The sequence below is a fragment of the Manacus candei genome, unplaced genomic scaffold (assembly GCF_025592945.1).
Source record: "Manacus candei isolate 608988 ecotype Guabito, Panama unplaced genomic scaffold, ASM2559294v1 h1tg000017l, whole genome shotgun sequence".
Lineage (NCBI taxonomy): Eukaryota > Metazoa > Chordata > Aves > Passeriformes > Pipridae > Manacus > Manacus candei.
In genome coordinates this window covers 31,224,490-31,249,873 of record NW_026138065.1, presented here as the reverse complement: position 1 = coordinate 31,249,873, position 25,384 = coordinate 31,224,490, and positions in this window count along the sequence as shown.

The following is a 25,384-nucleotide window of genomic DNA, read 5'->3' as shown; positions in this document are numbered from 1 at the left end:
AGGATGGAGATGAGACAGTGTCATTTGGATGTAAGTTTTGGGATTTTTGCTCCTCTGATAATTTTTTCCCCCAGTCACTTAGATTAGGATGGGTTTCAGGACACTACTCACTATATAAGAAGAAAATAAAGTGCAACCAAAAAGCATTGCTTTTTCCTTTTCAACAACTAAATTGATGTCCTTTGCCTACACCCCTCACCAAGAATCTGGCTTCTTCTGGCTAGCTAGCGAATATAAAGTAAAACACCTGTTTACCAGACACAGAGCTATGTGTCTGCCATTGCTGATCCATCTGTGGAACATAAACATAACTTTCACCAGCTGCTTCTTTTAGCATGGGCTGGTAATGGAAGCCATTATAGAGCATATCAACAACATACTTTCCTAATAATCATGGGCCAGAGCATCACAGGGTGTAAATTGGCAGAGCCTCACAGAAGGTGATACTGATTTACACCATCAGAGGACCTCACCCCACTGTGTTTGTTTTCCTCACACTCTTCTCCTTTTAGTAGCCTTATTTTCCTAGTTTCTAGTTTCTTTCTGTTTTTTTTCCATTATGTTATACTAATGAGGCAAGATGTCATGAAACAATTCCTGGTCCAGGCTCAAGCGGTAATGGATAATTACCTTGGGTACATAGAGCCTCAATATTAATGACTCTAAGAAAACCTCTGAAGATTCAGAGGCGTTATACTGCAAAGACTCCAACTGGATTTGGGCCAAATGCCCCATTCGTATAAACACGCTCAACTCTATCGACTTCAGGAGAATTATGCCTGCTTTTGTTTGTGCAAATGTGCTCTAGGTGATTCACAAAATCATGCCCAACCACGTCCACAGTCTTTAGATTTAAATGGAGCTTGAAATCTCACGGTGCAAACAGCAGATTCTTTTTTGTCTTGCATGAAAGTGAGTGTGTTACGACTATGATTAAACTGCTGATAGATCCCCTTATCTCTCAGGCTACTCCAGGACGCAGTAATGAGGCTCTGCTCTTGACAAACATCAACATACCTCTTTCCTTGTGTCACATCAGCTAGGCAGGTCAGGATCTTGATGGTGACCCAAGACAACATTCGTCCTATGACCAGGCGGTTTGTCTTCCTTGCAGTGTAATGGGCAGAAAGGCCACAGGACTTTTTGACTCTTTGTTTTCCAGTCAGAAGACAACCTGAAACTAAGAAGTGAAATTCTATTAGTACCTGAAGCTCTCAAATGGGAGAAATTTGTACAGTTTTAGAGATGTCAAATTTGGGGAGGCCCATCCTGCTGAGTTCAGCCCAAAAATGGTAGCAATCCCTGAGATTTATCCATCAGAATTTGCTTTCCTCCTAGTAATTTCCTCCTAGTAACACAGACTGAAGAATGCTTTCCAGGAATTGCAAAAATCAATGCTTACCTCTAATATATTCCCACCTAAAGTGTGCAACCTTGTTTAAAATGCACTTCTAAAGCATATATTTTCACGTATCGTTATGTCTAAATGCATGATAACCAGGTTGAAAATCAAATTATCTGCGTTAAGGTGACTATTACAATGTGACTACTACCTGCTGTGTCACAGATGAATCTTGTAAACACAATCAAATCTCTTTCCTTCTCTCCCTCTCGCACACAGAGAGAGACACATGCACGCCCTTGCACAAGGAAAGAGATTCTTCACCTTCTGCCATCGTATTGTCACAGCAGCTCATGTTTATTGTGAATGACATCTTCAGCTACAGCTCAGCATGAGCTCTGGTATGCTGGAGCTGAACATCCTACCAGGAAAATCAGCAGTGACATTAAAGTTGTTTCATGAATAATGAAAAAATAAATATCACATTTACTGTAGGTACACAAAATGCTTTGTTTAACTAAAAGCATTTGCAGAGAAATTCCAGGTCTCTGCGGACAGGTACTATTTTATTAACTGTGGGTAGAGAACTTATTTAGATGGAGCTGTTTTCATTATATTGTTAATTTTCTCAATTATACAAATGAGAGAACATGTGATCAGTACTATTAGCAGGATACAGACTTCTCTTTAGAACACTCTAAACTCTCAGAAAAATCACGAAACAGCAAATCCTCAATGCTGGCAGCTGGCGAGTCTTTCAGCCACTCACATTCTGTATAAGGAGTTTTACATGCGTCTCCCAAGTCTTTGTGCAACAGCAGTTTTAATCATTTATGGGGGCAAAAAGGCTTGGGAGACAGTAATGTAATTATATAACTGTATAATGCAAAGGAGAATTCAATTGTCTCAATGCCATACAAGGCAAGCTTATTCCCGGATCCCAGCAAAAGACACTCAAAACACGGCTGCGCTGTGTCCGGAGTTTTGCTGGCTTGCACCAGTGTGTGTTCTTGCCAGCCCTCAGAAGTTCATAATCACAAATTTCAGGGAGAAAGCCTGAAAGCCTACTTTGAATTATGGGGTTACGGTGACCAGATTTTTATATAAAAGTTATTTGCAGTGGAAATGCTATATTTTGTCCTATTAAGGACCCAGCAAGCACACTTCTTTACATAGCAATAATGTGTCAGGCACAAGGGAAATCTTTCAATGATTTCAGGCTTTTTGCTAGACTGAAAATTGTGATCCTAAAATGCAACAGCTTTTAATGAAACACAAATATACTTGCTTCCAGAAAGGGAAAAGAGTCTCACTACCATCCCTCAAAAAAAAAAAAAAAGGGGGCTGTCATTCCCCATTCTTTGGAATGTTTATCCATATTCATAGCAAGAACCCTGAGAAATGTTCCCAAGTGCCAAAAAATATGAAAACTAATACCAAACACATTGACAATATCTTACTAACTATTGCTCATGAACTTATCAGCATGGAAATACTTATTCTCAGTACAAGTTTCTGAATGGCAATATGGAAATCATAAATAATCAGCCTCATAAGTAGTGCAACTTTAAGTACAGGCTTAAAATTAGTGATTTAAAAGACTCATTTTCTCTCTCAAGGGGAGTGAACAGATTTGGGTTTTACCTTTTACTGAAGCAGGGAAAGGTAACAAGTGAAAGGCACAAAAATGGTGTCTTTTCTATAACTAGGTCTTCCATTTTTTATAGAGAGTAATATACTTTATGACTTCTTTCTTGTGAGTTCAAGTCGCCTGTGTTTCCTACTCGTAGAGAAATGCTCATTTCCTGTTTAAAAAACACACATGTATTTACTCTTATTCATTTAACAACATTCTAAATGGCAGTAACAAAAAACAGTAAACAGAAAATAATCCACCTTATTAGTACCTCTACAAAAAGCCCCTACTCATTCTTACCTCATTCTTACTCTTTCCCTTTAAGCAAGACAGGAAATTAAGAACATTTTATTTTTCTTTTTGCCCCGTGCCAATGCTTGTAGCAAAAAAAAAAAAAAAAAAAAGGATATAAGTCTAAGGTGTGTTATCTCTTTAGGCTTCCACTACTGACAGGTGGGATTAGGCAGGTGGTTTAGAGCTCCTCCTTACCAGCTGCAAGGACAAATCATGAGAGAGAGCCAACATCTAGGTCTGACATGCAGGAAGAGGTGCATCAGGTATCCCCTGACACACAGGGCAACAGAGTTAAAAATAAGCAAATGTATGAGCAAGTAAACCCCATTTATTAATGGGGAATGTGTCAGTCAATAGCAATGCAAGCTGTATTTCTATCTATTATACAAGAAAGGTAAAAGTATTCTAGTAGGTCACTTAGTTACTTCAACCAGATGGAATGCAAAATGTTCAGAAAATTAAAAATCCATTTATTCCTCCAAAGTTGCATTCCATCTGTTTTCAGACATTTATGGAATCTTTTTGCATACAGGATATGGCAACCACTGGTGCCTTGGAAATATTTCTCCCTCGTGCATCTCACGGAAAGCCAGGATGGATATAGACAGCACTGAAGTAAGCCCTTTTATTCAGGTGCTCTTATTTCTCTTTAAATCTAGGAAACCAATAGTTTTGTTTTAAATAGAGGAATCATAAAATCCAGTGTATTATTGTCTGCAAAAATGCAACAGGAACTTTTAATCTTAAAACAAAAACCCCCAAACAAAACAAATAAGGCTGTTCTCTGCTCCATCCACCTTGAAAATTTTAACTTTCTTGCCAGTCTGTTTCTCATTTTCAGCTTGTGGAGACAATAAGAATGATTCAGATGCTATGAAGGAATGCAGCCTGGCATGTAGTGATCTCCACCCTGAAGATAAAAGTGACAAAATTACCCCAGGAGTTATGAGCTCTAGTCTTCATCAATCATTTTTCAAGATATATTTTATTTCATTCAACTACACATTGTGCATAGATCTAACTGGGGTATGGTCCCCTTCCTCCTATCCTTGTTCTCAGCATCTTCAGCTTCACCAGATGCAAGGATATCATCTGGCATGCAGGCCAGGCCAAATTTTCTGTATACGACACAAACATCCACATTTCCCCTATTTCCTTAGGACCTTCTTTCCTTCACAGTTAGTGGCTCATACAGTGGCTCACCATCAACATGCATTTTCCTGCTTGGTGCAGAGAGGATTTTATCCCCCAGTGAAGTTCACCCATAGGATGTGCAGGCTGTATCTCTTATTGTCAGCCAGTCGTATTCCCACTTCTCTCCTGATTATCCACATCTCATGTTAAATCACTCCCATCTTCTGTGTTGGAAGGAGCCAGCTGCATCCCTCTGAGCTGAAGTTCATTCAGCAGGAAACTCTGCCCCACGACTGTTTCTTATAGGTCAAAACCACACCAGGTTTGGCGACCTTAGAGAGCCCTCCCGTGCTACATCAGCAGAACTTTGCACCATAAATACCCTTCATGATCTTATGCCAAGGCCCAGAGTACTTCAGACTACTGTGAATGGGGGAAAGGATCATGTCTTCCATTATCTACATCAGCATTTTGTTCACCTACCGAAATCATCGCTGGCAGGTGACTGTCACATGGAAAGATAAAGCACTCAGAAATCCCAAGGCAGCAGATCAAAGAGCAGAGAACTGGCTTTTAAAAAAAAATACTGAAAAAGTAAATCACAAGTGGTGGATTATTCGTTTCAGTCTTAGTGTTTCATTTTGAATGTCAGGTCACGTCTCCACATTTTCTTCTGCAACCCAAGGGCGAGGAAAAAAAAAAAAGAAGTAAATATTCATATTTAGACTCATGCTGTCCAAAGCTGACACTTAAAAAAACCCCAAAAATAAACAGCCACACAAATTCAGTGAGAGTATTGCAGTATTTTACTGAAAACTGGTATGAATGACATCAAGTTCTGATATAACAAGCCTGTATTTTCAGCACTCCAGATTTGAAATCCACCAGGTTTTACTTTAGTGTTGAGGACCACATGCTAAAAGCCCATATTCAATCAGCAGCAGAATGAGAGAGTAGATTTCCTCCTTTTTTGGACAAATATTCTCCTTCAGGCAGTGGGAAAGCTGACAGTGAGCAAGTGTGCTGCCCAAGATGGACAAAACACAAGTGGCAAAACAGCAGAACCTGAGAAAACCTAAGTGGTGCAGGAAGGGCTGTGAGGAACATCCTGAGAGTGAATCCACCCACAAGGCAGGTACACATCTCCCTGGTGTCAGCTTCTATCAACACAAAAATAAATTACCTCTCTTTCAAGAGTTCAAACTTATTAAAGATTTACTTTGATTACACAGAGGGACTTGGACCCACACCTCCTTATCAGCTAAAGTACGTGCCCTGCTTCTCTTTAGTTTTACCCATCCCCTGCTAACTTTAGAAGAAAAGGCAACAGCTGTGGCTACTGACAGAGTGAGGTTGGCAGCTGCAAAACGGAGATGCCACATTTCAGTATATAATTTTCTTTCCACAGTGTCTCTCCTAACTTTCCTCTTTAAGAGGCACTTAAAAATCCATGTGTCTGACTCAATTATTGTTATTGTAGCTATGGAACAGAATGTGATGCTGATGAGGTCCTACCTGTCTAGTTAACTTCCCTTTCTGGATGCTTTCTTTCTTTGATTCATCATTGCTTGTGACACATGTATTGTCTAAACTATGTTCAAGAACAAGTCTGTAATACACTCAATGGAAGAAGGTGAAAAAAATCAGAAAAAGGTGTATCAGTTGCAAGTATGAATTTATGTGCTAACTTTAAACATTCTGTTTCTGAGAAATATCTTACATAGAAAACATAGTTTCACTGCAAATTAAGTATAACATTTGCAGTAAAATTAAGGATAAAATTTATTTTTCTTCCTTTGATTAGGAGAGCACCGACATTGCAGAAATGCTTTGTCTTTATGAACTCATCTCGAGATTCTGCGTTCCTTCAGCATTCAGTACATTATCAAATCGTATCTGAACCACTGCCCCAGAGGGCAAGAACCCAAATTTAAAGTCATCATCATTCTGTGTATTTTCTGCTCAGTTGAAGGTTTTATGATACAGGCTGAATGTCTTTTCAGGACAATCCTAAAAATAAGCTAATGCAGTGGGGACTGGATTTATTGGATATGTACACTCACCTTCAGTTGATGTTCTCCCTAGGTCAGTTCTCATGTGATTGGCAAGGGATCGTGACAGCTTGTATCTTCCTATGAGAAACCTGTGTAGACACTGGTAATTAGAACTGCCACTCAGTCCTCCCTGACAACAGCTACTGCAGTGGCTCTGGGCCTCTGAACTAGCTACTGCCTCTGGAAAATCCTGTTTCCCAGTGTTTTCTCCTCCATAGGCACATACCTAATTGCATGTAAACATTCTGTAATTTATTACGTGACACAAAAACATTGGTACCTTCAAGCTGAAAATACAACGGTTGATAAATACTGAAAAAACTTACGATTCTAAAGTGTCACTTACAATATAGCTCTCTAACTGCCTCCCCTGACTGGTTGCTGAACTAAAGATACTTCCTCAGTAATGGAAAATCTGAGAGGGGTCTCAGTCTGCTTTTTAAGGAGCCTAATTCTTAGTCAAAGTTATGAGTGTTGTAGGCTTGTAAGTCAGCACAGCTTTGGAAAAAAAAGTACTGCATTTCAGTTTGAAAATACCAGTGCATTGCATTTTTGCTGTACTATTCTACCTCAATCGGCACAAACAAAAAGAAAAGCTCTATTACCTATTAGTATATTTTTACCCATAATTGATTTATTCACAAACTGTTAATGACTGCAACTAACAAGGAAAATAAAATAATTTAAAAAAAAAAGCAATGCAACAGGAAAATGAACACGAAACATTTCCAGTTCACAGCCGCATTTGCAAGAGACTATGGCTAAGGGAAGATATTTAGAAATACTTGCGAATTAAAATGAGGCTGAAATATTTCCTTATAGTAGGATATCTACAGAATGAAAGCTGGATTCTGTTCTCGGCTTTGCTGCAATTTGGAGGTATGATTTCAGACACAGCTTCCTTGCCTGTGAAATGGGGCTGACAATAGAGCTGTAGTTTCCATGCACAGTGCCCAGTTATTTAGACCTCGTCATGTTAAATAGCATCTTTTTATCCCACAGGAGGGAAAAAAAGATCCAGATTGAGGCAGTCAGGAATTGTAGAGACTCAGAGCTGAAAAGACAGTGAAATCTAATCTCCAGACCATGGAAATCAGTGGAAATTGACTTCAAAACACTGTTGATTTCAGTGGTTTTGGGATCAAGGAGAACAAACTTACCAGACAAAGACAAGTCTCTTTTTCAGAGCAACACTTGAGTTCTTGATAGGAGAAGCCTGTCAGACAGCAGCAGACTGTACCTTTGGGACAGACCTGTACTGAAGGGCTGTATATAGTTTTAGGGAATCCAGGAGCACGTCAGGGAAGGAGTTCTTCTGCTCTCCCCACAGCTTCTTCAAGACAACAAAGAGGATGTTCCGGCTTACCCCTACGGTTGAGCAGAAAGTGTTTGGCACCAGACCAGGTGTGCAGAGCCCCAAAGAGCAAGGAAGCCAGGCTGTGCGGGGTGACTTAGGCACAGGGACCTGCTTCTACCTCCTATCCCTTCCCACTCCATTAGCATCCAGCCTGCCAGCTATGGGAATTTCAAACGTGCAGAATCACGTCCAGAGCACAGAGTGTGCCAGACCTTGAAGGCATTGCAATCACTGCAGTGCTATTTTTCCAGCCCAAGGAGATCATGGTACAGTGTATTAAGCATCTTGATAAAGTTTTATGCAACCACTCTTTAAAAACCAACACAGAAATGGTAGTGCTGTATTTTTAGACAGATAACTACAAGGGTACTCCCATATCTGTGCTTCAAAATTAATCCAGTAGTGTAGTCAGGCAATGGGTCAGAAATTACTTAATGAATAGTACCATTTCCTTTTTAGACTTCTATTATAGAATGGTATTTGGGTAACACTTTGGCACAGTGCACAGGGAAGTAAGTGTGGAGCTCTAACCCTGTTCATGGGCTTTTCCCCTCGAAGCATCTGCCCACCACTAACACATCACACCCTTCACACCCTTCATTGTTAAACTATCTGTTCCCTGCATTAAAAAATCCCACTAAATTGAGCACCAAACCTGCAGAATCCTACTCCATCGACTACACACAGTTTTCAGAGGATGCAAAACGCAATGTGTTGGTAGTGCCAAGCTTATCCAAGATAACCCACATCCTTTTTCTCAGAGATGGCAGGGGAGAACAATGTTAAGCTGTAAGTAAAAAAGTACACACTGGTAAGCTGTGGAAAAATCCATTTTAGAAATGTAATAGAAAGTGATCTGCAATCCCAGGCAAGACAGGCAGAAGACGAAATCTAAAGGAAATCACATTTTAAGCACTGAAGTAAAGTTGTGGCAGCCAAGTAATTAGAACTCTGCTCTTTTAGACAGCATGTAGTATCATTGTGCTTAAGAGCTCATGGTGTCCATAGTATTTAGTTTTTTAAAAAATAAGCTTTTTTTTATTCCTCTCTGCCTCCACTCTTCACTACTGCGTACTAATCTCTATAATAGTTTTCCATGTACTAGCAGAACAGGTACCTTCTGAGAAAAATATTCTGGATTATTAATGGTTGCAAGTTTTTGTCGTTGTTTGTTTATGTAACTGTTAAGTTATTAACAGAGGCATTGAAAATTCCCTTTCAGAAAAATTTTTAAACTGTTTCTTATCAGAGCTGTTCCTGTCTGCCACTTATTCCAGGCACCACTCTGTCCCAGCTCTAGCCTTCCCTGCTCCCTGTTCACATGGTAAAGGAACAGAAGTACCAAGGGGTACTAGTAGTCAATGCCTAGCTGCATCTGAGCCCATTTCAGTTCATGTTTGAGTCTGGAAGTCTCACTAACTTTGAGGAGTACCTCATTTCCACAGCATCTTTTCCAGCAGGAGAAGGTCAAAACCACTCTGAAGGTCTACAGGGCCCAAAGGATGATCCAGCTGGTACCCTGGGAATGTTCTTAGTTTACATAACATACAAAGACAGCTAGAAAATTATTCTTGCTGAACCTGACTAAAAATGCGTGTGCAACATCATTAATGGTTTCTATTTCCTCTAACTGAAAGGCAATTTAATAAATCATCCTTTGCCATAGAGCCACTAATTGCAATGGGTTGTGAAAAAAAAAAAATCCCGAATGATTTTTTTAGAAAAGTCACACATCCTGAAGGTACACTGCTGGCAAGCCCTCGAGTGTTTATATTACAAGCCAAGCAATTTAAATAATCCCCAAGTTCATTACGTTCAGTTAGATGCTCAGGAAAGGTCCTCTCTTCCATTGGTTTCCAAGAATAAACCAACACATAGAGCATCCTATTTTTTCACAACTGGTAGGTTTTGTGTGGCTGGGACTGAACTACAGTAGCAGGATTTTTAACAACTGCGGAAAAGACTATAAAACTTTCTGCCCCTTATTAACTACTGTGTGACTATTAGGTTTATGGGCAATGTTAACTTTGCAGCATAAGAACAAAAACATTGTAAACGGTCTCCAAAATGTTGGAAGCAATTTTCCCCAAGAGAGGCAGGGGGCCCTTCCAATCCCAGTAAGGTATGGAAAGGGTCATGTGGCACACATGTAAAACTAGATTAGACTCTCTGTTGCTAAGTAATTAAACCTAATTGTAAACCTGGGCAAGTGCTGAATTTAAAACTGAGCTCCCTGTTCAGAGTTCCAAAATCTCTACTGAAAATCCACGGAAAATGAAAACTGCCTCTTTAAAAGAAATCAGCTTGCAGCTCCCCAGAACGGAGCCCCTGGGCAAGTGGTTCAAAATATGATTTTTATAAACAAATCTGACATAGCAAACTTAATGCAAAACCCTATGCATATAACATCACTTATGTGTGCAACTCATTTAAATTATAGCTGTAGAGAGAAGGAAATAAAACTGGCATATTAACCTTTGGCACAACAGTGCTCACATACTAGCGATGTTCAGCAGCAGATGATATTATTGTGACTCCCACTAGTATTGTCATAGTGAAGGGTCTGTCAGAATTCATGTTTGAAACCTCCACAGTCAGAGTTTATTAATGCAGCCATGAGCATCCATTCCAGACCTATGCTGGCATGTACAGTCTTAGGAGCAGAATTTTTTTTTTTTTCTGCAACTTCTCTTTCCCCCATCACTGTTGTATTTAAAGTCATTGAGTGCAAAAATAAAATTGAACAGAAATTCATGAAATATATTTCCGAATCATCATCATATTTAAAAAGACTGAATGCAAAAATAAAATAAGAAAAATGCAAAAATAAAATTCATAAAGTAATGAAATATAGCTTTCCACATCTTATTGCCATAAACTCATTGGATTCCTTGCTTTCCCAATGTTCTTTGTAAAGAATAGTTTGCTAATTCTTCCTCAAGAGGAAGAACCCTTTCCAGCATTTCAAAAGGACAAGCTACATGCATAAGCAATATGGGCTTAAAAACAACTTAGAAATTAAATTTAAAACATTCTCAAATTTTTTTGTTAAATGCTCCACAGTATTGTATGCATTCCTATATAATTAACAAAAGCATCATGCAAAATAAACCTTCCTTGTTAAAATATGTCTTACTGTGATTAGCTCTGGCAACGACACTCAGGCCTTGATGTAAGTTCTTGGCCTGTCTGTGTTCTAAAACATTTTGGTCAAAAGTTTCAGACATCAGACTTATTCAACAGCTTGAGGTGTCCTTTGATTTGGTTTCTTCATGCATCTGGAAAACAAAAAAAGGTTTGTTACAATGAAGGTCGTGAAGCTTGCCTGTGGGTAAGGCTGTTCTCACCTGAAAAACAGTTATCCTTCAGAGCGGTGGCAAATGGATACACAACCCAGCACAGGTCCAGGGGAGAGCACTTTGTGGCTCCTTATTTCAGAGAGTGACTCATAAAAGAAAAGCATAAAGCCAAAAATATCAGCAGTAAATGAAGTTGACATTAAGTGAACCAATCCTGAGAGATAGTAAGTATGACAGCAGGATGAGTTTTGAGTTCCCATTGCACTTCCCTTGCCCACACAACAGAAGTGAAACAAGTGCAGACCTCGTGCTGAGCTGCAGAATTCAATGGTTGAAATAATCATCTGGTTCCTGGCAATGCCAGTAGATTTGAGAAAAGTTATTTTATCAAAATATCAGAAGGCTGCAGCAAGACACATTTATACTGTATCTATTTAAATGACATCTAGATAGTTTTAAGCAATTGTCACCTTCTCTATTTTGTGGAAGAATCCTGAGAGCCACCCCTATTTCCCTGGAATGCTTTTACCAGCAGTCCTTTCAACCAAGCTGTGACATGGGCAGTGCTAAGCCAAGGAATACACGATGCAGTTTCAGTATTGCGGGATTAAGAATGTGTTGACTTTTCTATCCTTACTTTCTTCGCTAAAACTGGGACAAATCAGGACCACAGATGCTGCTCTACAAGCTGTACTAGCACAAGGCCAAAGATCAATGCCTGTGAAGCCGAAGGAAAAAAAAAAAAAGACAGATTCCAAATACCAAAAATAAACTGCGAAGAAACTTAATCCTCAAAAGGTCAGAGGTACATCTGAAAGGCCCAGGCCATGCCTTTGTATCAGAATGTTACAACATTAGCCCTAATGACTTAATAGTTTTGCCCTTGAATTGTGTCAACAGGAACCTATCTTATTACATGGTAAATTAGTTGCTTCCAGCCTACTCCAGACTCTCAGATGATGGGAAGACAGAGCTACTTCTAGCAAAGTTAGAACCTAGATTAGAACCTCTTTAGTACCCAAACAGTGTTGCTAAGCATTATTTAGTAGCATTTAAATTTTTGGACATGTGTTTGCATAAATGAAGGCTGGAAACAGCATGGGGAAGAAGCTCCTACGTTTGGCATTCAGGAGCCAAAATTCAAAGGAAGGCATTTCTTTTGCATGCTGTTGTGCAGTGTCATCAAAGGTCATTGTCTGCTGCAGATACCAGGGGATAATGACCAAGGGTCAGGTCTAATGATGGCAGGCTCTAGGTAACAGAGGATGCTTTCTTATGCTCCTTATCTTCTCTCAGAGAAGTTTGCATCCTTTACAGGCCTTCCTCACATCCACGGGTAAAAAACCAAGTTCCAAGCCTGGCACAGCACAAAACCACCATATGCCCAAGATGCATCAGCACCCAACCATTCACAGCCTCTCCTTGCATAAAACAAAGGAAACCAGTAGTTTCTAAAAGTCACTGTTACCAGGCAATTGTCTCCTTGTATTTAAATTGGAAAATTCCATATTTTTCGACTTATCTGGAAGTCTTTGCTTCACATCTGTCTTAAAAACCTGTCTCCTGTCAGCTAAACAAAGGGTTACTTTTCACAATAAATACACAAGAAAGGAGAGACATGCTTATACCATTCTGTAAGTCTTCTTTAAGGAGTTTTGCAGGCAAGTAAGATGCAGCTCCAGACACTAGACTTTTAAATCATTTAAAGCTGACATAAGCTGATCCTAGGCACGGTTTATAACCATGTTTTAACTTTTCAGCTCTGACAATTACAAACTGTTTGTATTAGCTTCACAAGTACTCCTATTCAGCAGTATTGTCAAAGCCCATTCATCCCAGTCTCAAAACAGCACACCAATCCTTTGCTTTGCCAGTCTCCATCCATAACCTTCACCTAGCTGTTACTAACCATGCAGGGAAGGGCAGGAGAGATCTACGGCCTGCAAAGAAAAAAACCTTCACCTGCAATCTGTGGTAGCTGCAGTTTCCCCGTGTTTCAATGTGGTTTTCAGGCCATCTCAGCTTGACAGGAAGAAGCCTGGCATCCTCTAAGCATGTTGCACTTCTAACCTTTGAGGATGTTCAAAAGGAAAGAAAAGAAATAATAAATGAAAGGTCTTAGCCATTTTGCATGAAGTTGCATGGAAAGTCTTGGGGCCTAACTTGACTGGAACTGTTTTAAGTACTCCTCTACTACAGCAGCGGTGTGTCATATCAAAGGCTTTGTTTGGCATCTATCCACAGTTATAAATAAAAAACATATTTATCTTTGGTCATGCATATAATTTAAAAGTCGGACAGAAGAAAACTTTTTCTCCTTTTAAATCTGTAGCAAGCTCAAGATAAGTTCTTATAAATTATTTCTCTTAAAAGCAGAGGAAAAAAACCAACCCCAAACAATAACAAAGTAACTTGGCTATTTGGAAATCTGGAAAACAGATTATTTCTTTGGATGGAACAAAGTGTGTGTATGTGTCATCATGACTTTAAACAGTTCCATGATTCCCTATGGAAATACTTAATTGAAGCTAATAAGATGTGGAGTTATCAGTGGTTTTCTGTGATAGATCTCATATGGTCTCTTCAAGATGTTTTACCTCCTTTAAAATGTACTGACCTAAGATTGTTTTAACTGGTGATCTGAGCAGCAACCACGACTAATACTAAATCTGAGTGAAACCCTACTCACAGAGGGGGCAGGATTTTGGGCAAACCCCTTATAACTTCAACATCTATGCACCACAAACACTTAAAGTTCTGATTTGTAGCATATGTGACAACATCCCATAGAAATCTTCAAATGAAAGACTTATTTGCCTCCTAACACTTGCATATTGAGTCAGAAGTCCTTTCTTTTGGCATCACAAAATTAGGAAATATACTATTATGAGCAGACTGCAGATACTAACACAAATCTTCCTATGTTTCATAAGGTGATCCTACAAGCTCATCCCTCTGACAGAGGATCAGGCCCCCCCCTTCTTCCATTAATCCGATTAGGTGATCACAAGCACATGCTATGAAAATTTTTGACTGGTTACAACTATTCAAAATTTGTGCCTTTCTTAAATCTCAGTTTAGAAAAGCAAATCTCTGCTAGATTTGAGATGGAGATATAGTGTCCATACAGAAGACTGCATTTTTAACCATAAGCACATACCTACACAGCCTAATGAAGAGCCAGTAAAGCTTTCTCTAAGTGCAGAAACAGGTTATTTGGCATTTGCAAAGTGCAGGTGCTTTATGAGCATCTGCACATACCCATTTCTGATAACATCTCCAAATAAATTTGGCTTGAGCCAATGTATCTGTGTCACTATACATGATTAAACCATTCTGAGGTTTATGGAAGAGGAAAGGATTTTCCTATATTGATAGCAGCTGAGTTTTTAAAGGACTACAGGTAGAGGTAATTTGCATAAGTTTGGCACTCATTTCACACCTACATTTTAGGTAATTAAGTAAACTATCTTCCTAAAATTGACCAAAATTAAGTGGCTTATCATTATTCTCCTTCAGGAAGAGAAATTTGTGGACTTTTCTGGCATAACCACCTTTTGCCTTCAGCAATTTTTTTCCCTGAAAACTTATTCCCTGTGCCTGCAAATGCATTCCACTGCATATGTTTCTTTTTAATGTTAATACTCCTTTTGGATATGCCCTCCCTGCTGATAAAGTCAAGTACATGTCTGTGGGCTGTAGGGTCAAGTTCAGTGTACCACCCATCCAGTAATTACGTCAGTCAGCAGCAAGCACAGTGCATTCATTAACCTATAAGCAACCTTGGTATTTAACTTACACTGACCAAAATTATATTCAGTATTAAAGAAACTGAATGCAAATATCATGATACAGGAAATGCATGGATACAATAAATGCCATGGGATAACATTGCATTTGAACACAGTTGAAGTCAACACAGATTCAATTTTGAGATGAAGCAACTACTTAGCAGATGCTTACCACCTCTCAAAATTAATGCAACACAGCAGTGAACAAGCTAAACAGGACCTCTGTATTCATTCTCCAGCCATCAAAGAGTCACCTCCTGAAGGCAATTCCTGTCTTGGGCATCCAAACTCTGTGACGCCTCTTGACTCCTCATCGACTACACAGGGAAGCGAGGGCAACTGAGCTCCTAAGTCAGGTGCCGTGTGGAGTTAGTTAGCAAAAAAAGAATCCAGGCTGAATTTTTTGGCATATTTCTGTTGCCAATTTTCCTGTAAGCCAGTCTGTAACTTTATGTGTGTTCCTAAAATGCAAAAGTGCCTAAGATTTACAAGGTTAGCAATGCACACTGCTGTAAGCGGCACGCAAACTCAGATGCTGTGGGATTCTTTACCATGCAAGTTTTCATCCATCTCAGCATATGGATGAACTGAGCAGAGGGGAAGCAAGCCTGATTGTAATTACATTAAGCACTTTGGCAATAAGGAAAAGTTTGTACTTGTACACAGATGGCTTTATGTTACAACGCTATAAATGTGCCAAGTTTCATGGCTTCACCACATGATGCAAAAAAGGGGCTTGATCCAAAGTCTGTGCAAACCTGGTGAAAAGCTCTCTTTGATTTCAGGGCGTTTTTATCAGGTTTATGGTAAGTCCACTGGACATACCTGAGTAAGGAAATAGCCTTTTGTACTAAAATGTAATTATTTTTAGACTGTTTTAAGTCAGTTTGCCTATTTTAGCTCAAGTCTTCATGCTTTGGTGGTTCTGTTTTCTTTAAAGGAGAAACAATAAAGTCCAGTTCAGGTTGACTAAAATGAATTTGGCTGCCCACTAGTTCTCATCCATGCTGGAAACTTAAACTTTGCAGACTTCATAGAAACTACTAGGGGAGAAAAATTATTACATTCTTATTCTATGAGGTCTCCTGAGTTGTGGTGTTTTTGATTCAAGTCCTCTCTTCCGTGACCCTCCCAACTCTACTACTTCATGAAGGTAAAAGATTTTAAAACTTACTTTAAAAGTCCTTAATTTAGAAAAATAAACAAAAATTCTGTCAACCCATTCCTCAGTGTCTCACTATTACTTATTTTAGGGTAATAAATCTTTACCCTGACAGCTCTCTGATGATGCATTATATTAATACATCATAATGACAATACTTGTGATATATGATGAACATATTTTCTGAAAGGGATATCACCGATACATTCCATCTTCCCAGCACAGCAGAAGGTTGTCTGGTAAAAGGGGGAGAAGGAGAGATAAAGGATGCTCTTTACCCAGAAGGCAAAATCTCACAAGAAAATGTAGAAATAACTTGATCGCCCTTGTTAAAATACCAAAGAGAATAAGAAATAAAATGCTGCTTGTGCATAAGCAACTTCTTGTGTAATCAGTGAGGTTACCTGTTTGCTCCTCAAATATTGGTGCTCAGGTTGGACTAAAAAAGGGAAATCTAATAATACACTTGTATCAGTCATGCTAATACAGGAGTAACAAACTCCAGGAAATAATCATGAGGATTTTGATAGGGTTGAAAGACTGTGATAGTGAGAGGTGCAGTATTTAACAGGGTCATCTGCAAACAGAAATAACTGGAAGCCTCAGTGAATGATCTCGTGAGAGTTATGTACACTCCAAAGAGTCACCCATGACTGACATAAACCAAAATCCAAACATGTACAAGGTGATGACAGGGATTTTCAGTAAGAAATAGTTAACTTTTGATATGGATATCTGGCCTTCCACACCACCACAACACATTGGAGCTACATCATAGGCTGGTGTTTGCTGTGATGGGCTCTGCACAAACAGAACAAAGACAATGCTGGCCTCAACCAATTTAAACTCAATTTCAAAGGTTTAGAAGGCAAAATCAGTCCCTGTCTTAGCAGAGCCTGTTGCCTGGGCAGAAGGTAGGAGTAACTTTGCTCCAAAGGCTCATCTTGCCCATGTGACAGTGCAAGATTTGACAACAGCTGGTTCAAAGTGCCCTCCAGGTGCACTTGCGTTGCACACAGTAACTGACAATGACCTCAGTGCCACTGTTTGTGGCATAAAGATCACAAAGGGTGGACAGAAATCAGCGTGAGTATACCAACAGCCTTGTTTTCCCAGAAACATAGTCTTTCCATCCACTATGAAGTTACTGAAATCTTAGTATTTAACTTAGGTGCATAACTAAAAAAAAAAAACCAACCAAAAAACAAAAACAGTGGAACAAGCTTCTGGCTTTTTAGGAATTCTGATACTGATCTGATGTTTTGGTGAAAAGCTTGACTTTTGCAAAACACCCACAACAGACTCTCTTCAAGACTGAATTGCTGTTGTCTACCAATACTCCACAAGTATCTGAAGGCCGTTTGGACCATTATTATGATTCCTAAAGTGTGTGATTGGCAAAACTGTCTGAGGATGAACAGCTTTCATCACCTCTCTTCTCTTACAGACTTACCCACAGGTACTCATTGTGCCATTGAAACAGAGTCTGTGATAAATGTTCTGGTCTGACAAATACTCACTTGTTCCTCTGCACAGGATTAATGAGAAGAAGAGCACGTGAAGTACATTTAGTTTCTGCTTGGTCTTGTTGATGCTGAAGGGCAGAGGTAAATATGATGCCTGTTTTCTGAAACAACTCAGAGACCTGAGGTATCCTTTTTTTAGTTGAAGAATTAGAAAACAAAATTCCCGTGAGATATTTAATGAGAGAAAAAGATGTCATGATTATGATTCACAGAAAAGGATTAAAATATTACAGTAAGAGTGAAATTTTAAAAACAAATGTATCTGAGCATGTATTGGTGTGCAACCACCTGAGCTGACAAGCAAATTGTGTTTGAATGTAGTTGCATTAGCTCCAGTGTAAAGTTCTGCATAAAGAGAGGCCTTGGACATTGCTGTTTTGAATTTTCTAGAAACACTTTAGAGAAGAGCCCCAAATTCCTGATAAGGACCCACAGGTCTCACTCTGTCTCAGAAATGCTGAAGATGGAAACAGCAAGAGTGCAAGCAAAATGACAGGAGTGTCAATGTTCCTCTGTCGAACGCATGAAAACAAGCAATGATGCCCAGTGTGAGGCAGTGCAACAATCACCCTCTCTGAATGTGAATGGAGTGTTTCTGAAAGATGCTTATTGACCTCTGAATCTTCAATCTGCAGAAGAGATATGAGCTATAATGAATATAGGAAGCCACGAGGTGGTAGCCATGGTGCCTTGCTAGCAAGCCTATCTCCCAAGGGATGATTACAGGCAAAAATAAAAAGGTTCTAATGGAAATCAGCTGATAGAATCAACACTGCTAAATCCACTGTGACTTTCCTATGACCACTTGTGAGAGCCTATCGTAATGTTATTTTGCATTGCAAGCATTTGTCCTTCACTTGCTGAAGGGGAACAACCAGCTCGTGTTGTAGATGAGCTGTCCTTCTGGATATTGCTGCTCTGAGTCAAGCAAACTGCATTACCAAGTAGATGTCATGGGCATGCCAGATGTCCTCTCTCTTCCAGAAAACAAACAAACAAACAAACAAAAAGTAAAAATGGAGAAGTGTCACAACTATATCGCTTTTCATGCAGGAATACAGTGACTTTCAGGTTCACCCTTAAACCCAGTGATAGGGGTTTAAAAGAAATTATTCAAAATCTGAAACAGAGTATCTTTATTAATAAGGTGAGCTGATTCCAATTATTTTATTAGAATGTTCTTTGTGATTTTTTTTCTTTTTTGTAAAGTGAGAAGCACATACAGAAAGTCCTGTTAACTGCCATTCAAACCACGGATCCGCATTACTGTAAAAAATTGCTCAGTTAAAGTTCGCACAAAACAAAAGTGAAATTACCCCAAAGGAATCTCTGTGTTTCAAGACAATTTTCTTGCTGAGTTTCAAATATTAAAACTCTCCCAGTTGTTAAATAAAGAGTGATGAGAAAATGCATGCAATTTTAATTTCCACTGGGATTATGCCTGGTGTGAGACAATCATGTTGTTAGATATTTTTCTAAAGACTAAAATAACATTATAGCATCTGTGAAGGATGTTATGAAGAACAAGGTACTGAAATAAAAAACATTTTTTCCCCAGATTGGCTACTTGTTATGCTTTTTGCTGAAATTGCTTGAATTAGAATTTACGCAAAGCTTTATTATCTAAGACACTTCAGCTCAACTTGGTTTAACTGATGTATCTATTATATTATCTATCTTGTGGTTAGTGAAGGCTTGATATATCAACTATGGAGAATCCGTGCAAGTACAATGGATATTTATAAAAAATGACATGATGTTTCCTTGCTTCCCCCCCTTCCAGCAGTGCCAAAGCAACAGCATATTTTAAAATCAAAACTGGTGTTCATAATGCTCCCTGCAAAGCCACAGGTTAGTGGAATGGCCAGGCTTTCAAATGCCTGTACACCTGCCTTTGTTCTTCCTTTGGGGTCTGGTGGGATTTCAGGTGCTCTTAAAAGATCTTTGTAGGGAGACCAGAAATGAGGAATGGCAAAGGGGAACTTTAAAAACCCACAGATTACAGTCTTAAATATAACTAGTTCATAATTCCTAGCTCATAATCAGGCGCTGAGGAACAGATATACCAGACATGAAGTATCATATTGTAATGGTATGAAGAAATTTGCTTGGGAGATTTGGCTGTGGCTGGGAAAGAACTTAAAGGGGTTTACTAAACAGCTCCATTGCAAGAAAATTAGAAATGTCAACAATGACTAGGAAAGCATCCTGCTAGAAAAGCAAACATTACCCTGTTTGATTTTGTTTATTGCTTTGTTTGTCAAATCTGTAACTTTTTCTAAAATATTTCAGCCTGGAGGAAGGAAATAACAATAATGGAAATACTACCTGAGAAACGTGTCAGTTTTATAATTGAGTATACATGCAAAAATATTGACAAAATCGACAGCAAATACTGACAATAATGTATGTTTCAGTTCCTGCACTTCTTTGAATATTGGCAAATGAAAAAACAATGGGACCTGCCTTCTTCAAACTCTTTCAGGAACCTACAAAGTCTTCTTCTCCTTTTCTATTAGTAATGTTATTCAGCAATACATTTAGGACAAGGATGGGACAGGAGGAACAGTAATTTTCATCTCACTCCACTTTCAAACAGTTTTCACAAAGGAAACTGCTCTCTAGTAAATGCATTATCCAGACAAAGTTTAGGTGAAACCAAATTTTTCCAAGTCAATTTATATTTGATTGTCCTGATGCAGGTATTTTCCAAGGGAGATGTTCTAGAGGAATTTTCTAGGCTAGAGGGCAGCTTGTGTGCTTTGTGTCGTCTCCTCTTAAACTGCAAACTTATTCATGGAATGGGTAAAATCTAGGCAAGCAAAGCACATTTGTGGATCTTGGCATAACACTTGTCTGAGTGCAAGGAATGGGTAATGGTAGGAATTTTACCATGTATTCCTTGACAGGCAGCTGCATAGCTGAGGAGAGCTGTGAGAGTGACAGGGAGTTTATGTATCCTGGAGATATGGGGAAAAACAAAGAGAAATAGGAAGAAGGGGGAGCAAATTAAGTGGCAAAATCAGCAGTTGCTGTAGCGGAACTGTACTGCTGGTTCATTTTTTTTGGACTTGATTTAGAAAGAAAAATAATGGGCACATTTTTCCAGATTTATTATGTTTGGAGATAGTATATTTAAGCAGAATAGACAGAGTGGATATGAGTGAGAATCTAATGATAATAGTAATTAAAAGGAATTTCAAGGCCAACCAAAAGTGAAGGAGACAAATTCTCTGCCCCTGGCACTATTGACAGAATGGTGCCTCTTCCACTTCTGGACATTTCCAAAGACAAATGGAGACAAAACAGCATAAGTGAAGACCACACAATGCCAAATTCAGGATCCAGGCAACAGCTCCAACAAAAGCCATTCCAAAGCTAAGACAACAATGGCAGCAAATCCAAAAGCATCACTATGGGCTCTAAGAGGCAATGTGCCTTCCTCCTTTCTTCTGGCCTCTGATTAGAGCCATTGGCAGGGTGTTAGTCCACTTGGAGACTGACATGGAAGATCCTTATATTTACATTTACATTCACACCCACCCAGCAATGAAAGGATTTCTCCAGATTGGTGTTACACGATTCATGTCCATAAGGTAGAGAGCACATCAAGCCATCCCTACAGCCTGTAATCTTGGTAGTCTCCATGTGGGTTTCTACAGGGCTGGCCTGTGGTGTGGCAGCCCTATCCTCCAGCTCTAAAGTTTCCTCAAAGGCCAAAACAGCCCTTGACAGCTTTTGTAAGTGACACAAGAGTTTACATCTAGGGATGACAGAAAGCCTGTAGCAATTCCAACAGAGCTCAGATCTGTGTGGGGTCATTACCACACACCAGGGAATCCATATTTCCACAAAGTTGCCACAGCCTGGGCTGTGGTTTGCTAAACAATTAGCAAATGAGTCTGCACCTGGCTCGTTTTGCATAAGTGGCCAACAAGAGGTTTTAAAACCTGCAGGGTCAGAAAGTCTCTCTCTCCATTGTGCTTCAGGAACACAATGCCACTTGAACTGGTTCTTGAATTACCTTTACTGTTCTAAATACCCCAAAACAACATTCTCAAAAAATACGTAGGACAGTTTTGCATATGCAAGGCCAGCAGAGAGTTACTTAATAAAATTAAGTGAAGATCATTGGGAACAGAACAGTTCACACTTTATTGTACAACACAGTAGCTTTCAAAAACATAAACCATAGAAACAAAAGTTGAAATTAGAGACAAAAAGCAAGTTTAAATGTCTTTGATGACTTCTGTGCAGTAAGGGAGGCTTCAGAGCTCATGCTAGTGTAAACTGTAAGGAAAGAAAAGCCAGACCCTGAAACTGGGAACAGGACTCCAGAAAAGTCTGGTCCATTCCCCTTTACTCTGTAGACTGTGTAAACGATGGGTATATTTAAACTCAAGTCTCAAACACAGAGGATTGGTGATTAATACTCTCTACTCCTGTCCTGCCTAATGAGTTTGTAAGATCTCTCATTAAGTGTTTGTCCCAGTCATAGCACAGCTGAGACCAGGTCTCCTTTGGGGCCCCTCTACTTTATGATGCAATTAATGCACATAACCCTATGCCATTTATAGTCCTCGAACACTAACGTGTCATGAGTGCTGGGAGGATGGTGTTTTGGGACCAGCAGTGACTCACTGGCAGCAGGCCCCCTTTTTCTGCATCTTTTGTATCTACCTGTTCTTCAGTGGTAGAACCCCTCTGCTCTCCTGGGTGCTGGAGCTGATGACAAGCAAGAGCATCTCGTTGTAGGAGGTCAGAGTAAAGCAGAGATGACCAAGTAACTACTCACATACGTCCAATGGACCAACTCTCCCTTGCTTTACTTGCAAAAGAAGGTTAAGTGGAAAGAGTGCTAAAACTCCCACTGACCTCAAAAGGGCCAGCATTTCTCACTCTAATTTAAGTGACGTTATTTGTCAGTGCAAAGAGGGTTTTGCTCAGACTTTCTGTCTCACCTCACCATTTCCAAGTAATTTTTATGTCCCCACTTAAGAGATTTCCAACCACCACTGCTTCATCATTAGATATATTGCTTTTTTGTCCCAGAAGGATTTAATTCTATGTATTTACTTTTTTAACTTGTGTACCCCCACGAATTAACATCTTCTTTGCATTTAATAGGCAGTAGAGCGGCATGCAAAATCAAAGTTCTGTTCTGCTGAAACTGCAAGATGAAACACAAGAACAATACTAACTTCAGGGAGTTTTGTAGAGAGAAAATAGGAAGTGAAACAACTTTAAAAAATGCACACTTTTCTAATGCATTAAAGCCTTCATTGCTTTTGCCAAAACTTCACTTTTAAGAAGAACCAGCTGTGGATTTGATTTCTGTTTCTCAGCCGTAAGTCAATAGAGGATTCAATTCTAAAGCATAAGGCATATAACATACAGTGTGAATCATCTCTTGTCTGCATATAAGATAGCACAGATACATAACTTGCTTAGTGAAAGCTTTATCACCAAGGAAACACATTCATAAGCATTGAATCTAGCACCTTAACATTTACAATCCACTTTAAAAAAAATGCCAGCTGTAAATAAGTCTATACTCATAACTCGAATTATGTGGTATCTATCACTCATGCCTATTTTAAGAATTCCTCATCGCCTCAGAGTGGCAATGGGCTAAGTCAATTTGCAAAAGTTCAGAGCTTCTGGAAATTTGGACTCTGATCTTCCACAAGTTAATTGTTTCAGTGAGATAATAATTTTTTGGTAATTATGTCCAACCAATCCATAAGTAACCCCTCACAGAATAGGTTTTATCTAGTGCCACTTGCTATTTCCTAAAGGTCATGGAGTCTCTTTTTCTCACCTCTAACAGCTCACCTTTCCTGGGTGCACTATGGGGAAGCATAATTCCAGCAGAGTGGAAATTCAGTCAGCAAATGAGGCATTGACATAAATATTCATGGGGGAAAAAAATTTTTGAAAAAATTTTGAGAAAAGAGAGTAGGTAAATCACAGCATCCTCGGGAGACCACTAAGATATGCACTGACAATTTACATAGATTTGCTTAAAATTTTGCCTGTAATTTAAGAAGTGTTTCCATACTTACTGAATTATCACCTTCTTGCCAGTATTTGGGCATCTATTGAGTACTGTACATTTGATTGAGTACACAGCAGTGGCCCAAATGCCACGTGGCACCCATTTGTCATATCATTGATTTACAGTCTGGCAATTAGCAAAGGGAAATTATTCTGGATTATTTAGGGAAATCCTTATGCCCCAGTCAATACACAACAACGTGAACTTGAGTTCTTGTCTAGGATTCTTTCCCCACTTTTCAAACCAAGGGGAAACCACTTTTTAAACCTTTGAAACCCTAACCAAGGACCTGACATGAAGGCAAGCCATGGAAGAAGCACGTGAACTCACAGGGACCACCTGCATGTACAAGGCCAAGTTTTTGTATAGGCACTAGAAGATAAGCATTATCTCAGGAGAGAGTCCCAGTAGAGTTCAGCACAACTTAATACGGTAAAGATTCAGTTTCAAGACACAAAAGTGCAGGAAAAATTTTTAAAATGCTTGATTATGACTTGTGCTGCTTGTAGCTGTGGGTCACTGATAGCACTTTTATGGACCTCAGTAGGAAGAGAGCAAAGCTGATGCCACGTGCCCTTAGCCATCTCTGAAAACACAATATACTTAAAATATTTTACTCCTTGCAGTTAATCCTACAAAGACACACATTCATAGAGACACTTGTTTAACTGGGAATCCTCTGAACTCAATTCACGTCTGGATCCGGTCTGGTTCCATGAGGCTAAATAGATACGAATAAATTGAACTGTTTTCCAACTCAGGACTCAAATCACCAGCAGTCATCATAAAATCCAGTGCTAACTGGATGGGATGTAGAATACCAGACTCCAGCACCAAAATTTGACCATTCAGTGAAGAATAGTATAAAAATGATTACTTCAAAGCCACTGAAGAAAAAGAACTTCGACTGATGGGTAATGACGCAATCTTGAACTTTCACACCATATCTCAGTAGATATTACTGCACTGTAATTGAGTTCATCAGGTTCCCTGAGCATGCCCATGCTTTTGTCTCCTTTTCTGGATGATTTTCACTGATATGATGCAAAGGCCACTACTGTCTACTGGGGGGTTGTCTGTGCTAACCTGAAGCACGTTCTTCTCCATTGGTTATTTCACCCTTGTTTGTAGCTTTTCAGCTTTCAGGTCCTCCCTAATGAGGACAGTGATCAGAGGGATACAACACATGTAACTTTTACAAAGACAAAATGAATGGCAATGTTAAGGTTTCCTCCTTTTTTTTTCCACTTTTCTAAAGAAAACCTTTTATTTAACCCTGATGCTATAAAAGAAGGTGATGTCATAATTTATGATATTAAACTGGTTACTAAAATGTCATTACACAAGTGATGTTTTAATTGATGATGTTAAACTGGTTAGCAGGAAAGTGTCAAGTGTCACTTTCATGACATAAACTGCCAGTTATGATTATATAATATCAATTATTCTTTGGAAAACTGCATTAGATCAGTTATTTCTGAACCAGTGTAGTTGGGGCAGGTTCATATTTTTTTAAATGCTCTTCATCCAGTTCCCATTATTAGGAGTAAAATATACTTCGGATGCAGTTCAGGCTTTTATAACTCTCTTCTTGAAACATAATACCTCCCTTTCTCATTTGCCCTTTCAGATGCCATCAAATCAACAGTGAGCTAAAACGAAAGCTGTGAGGTAAATTTTATAGGCTTAACCGAGCTTGCCTTGTTCTGCAATCATACAGAAACCAAACTT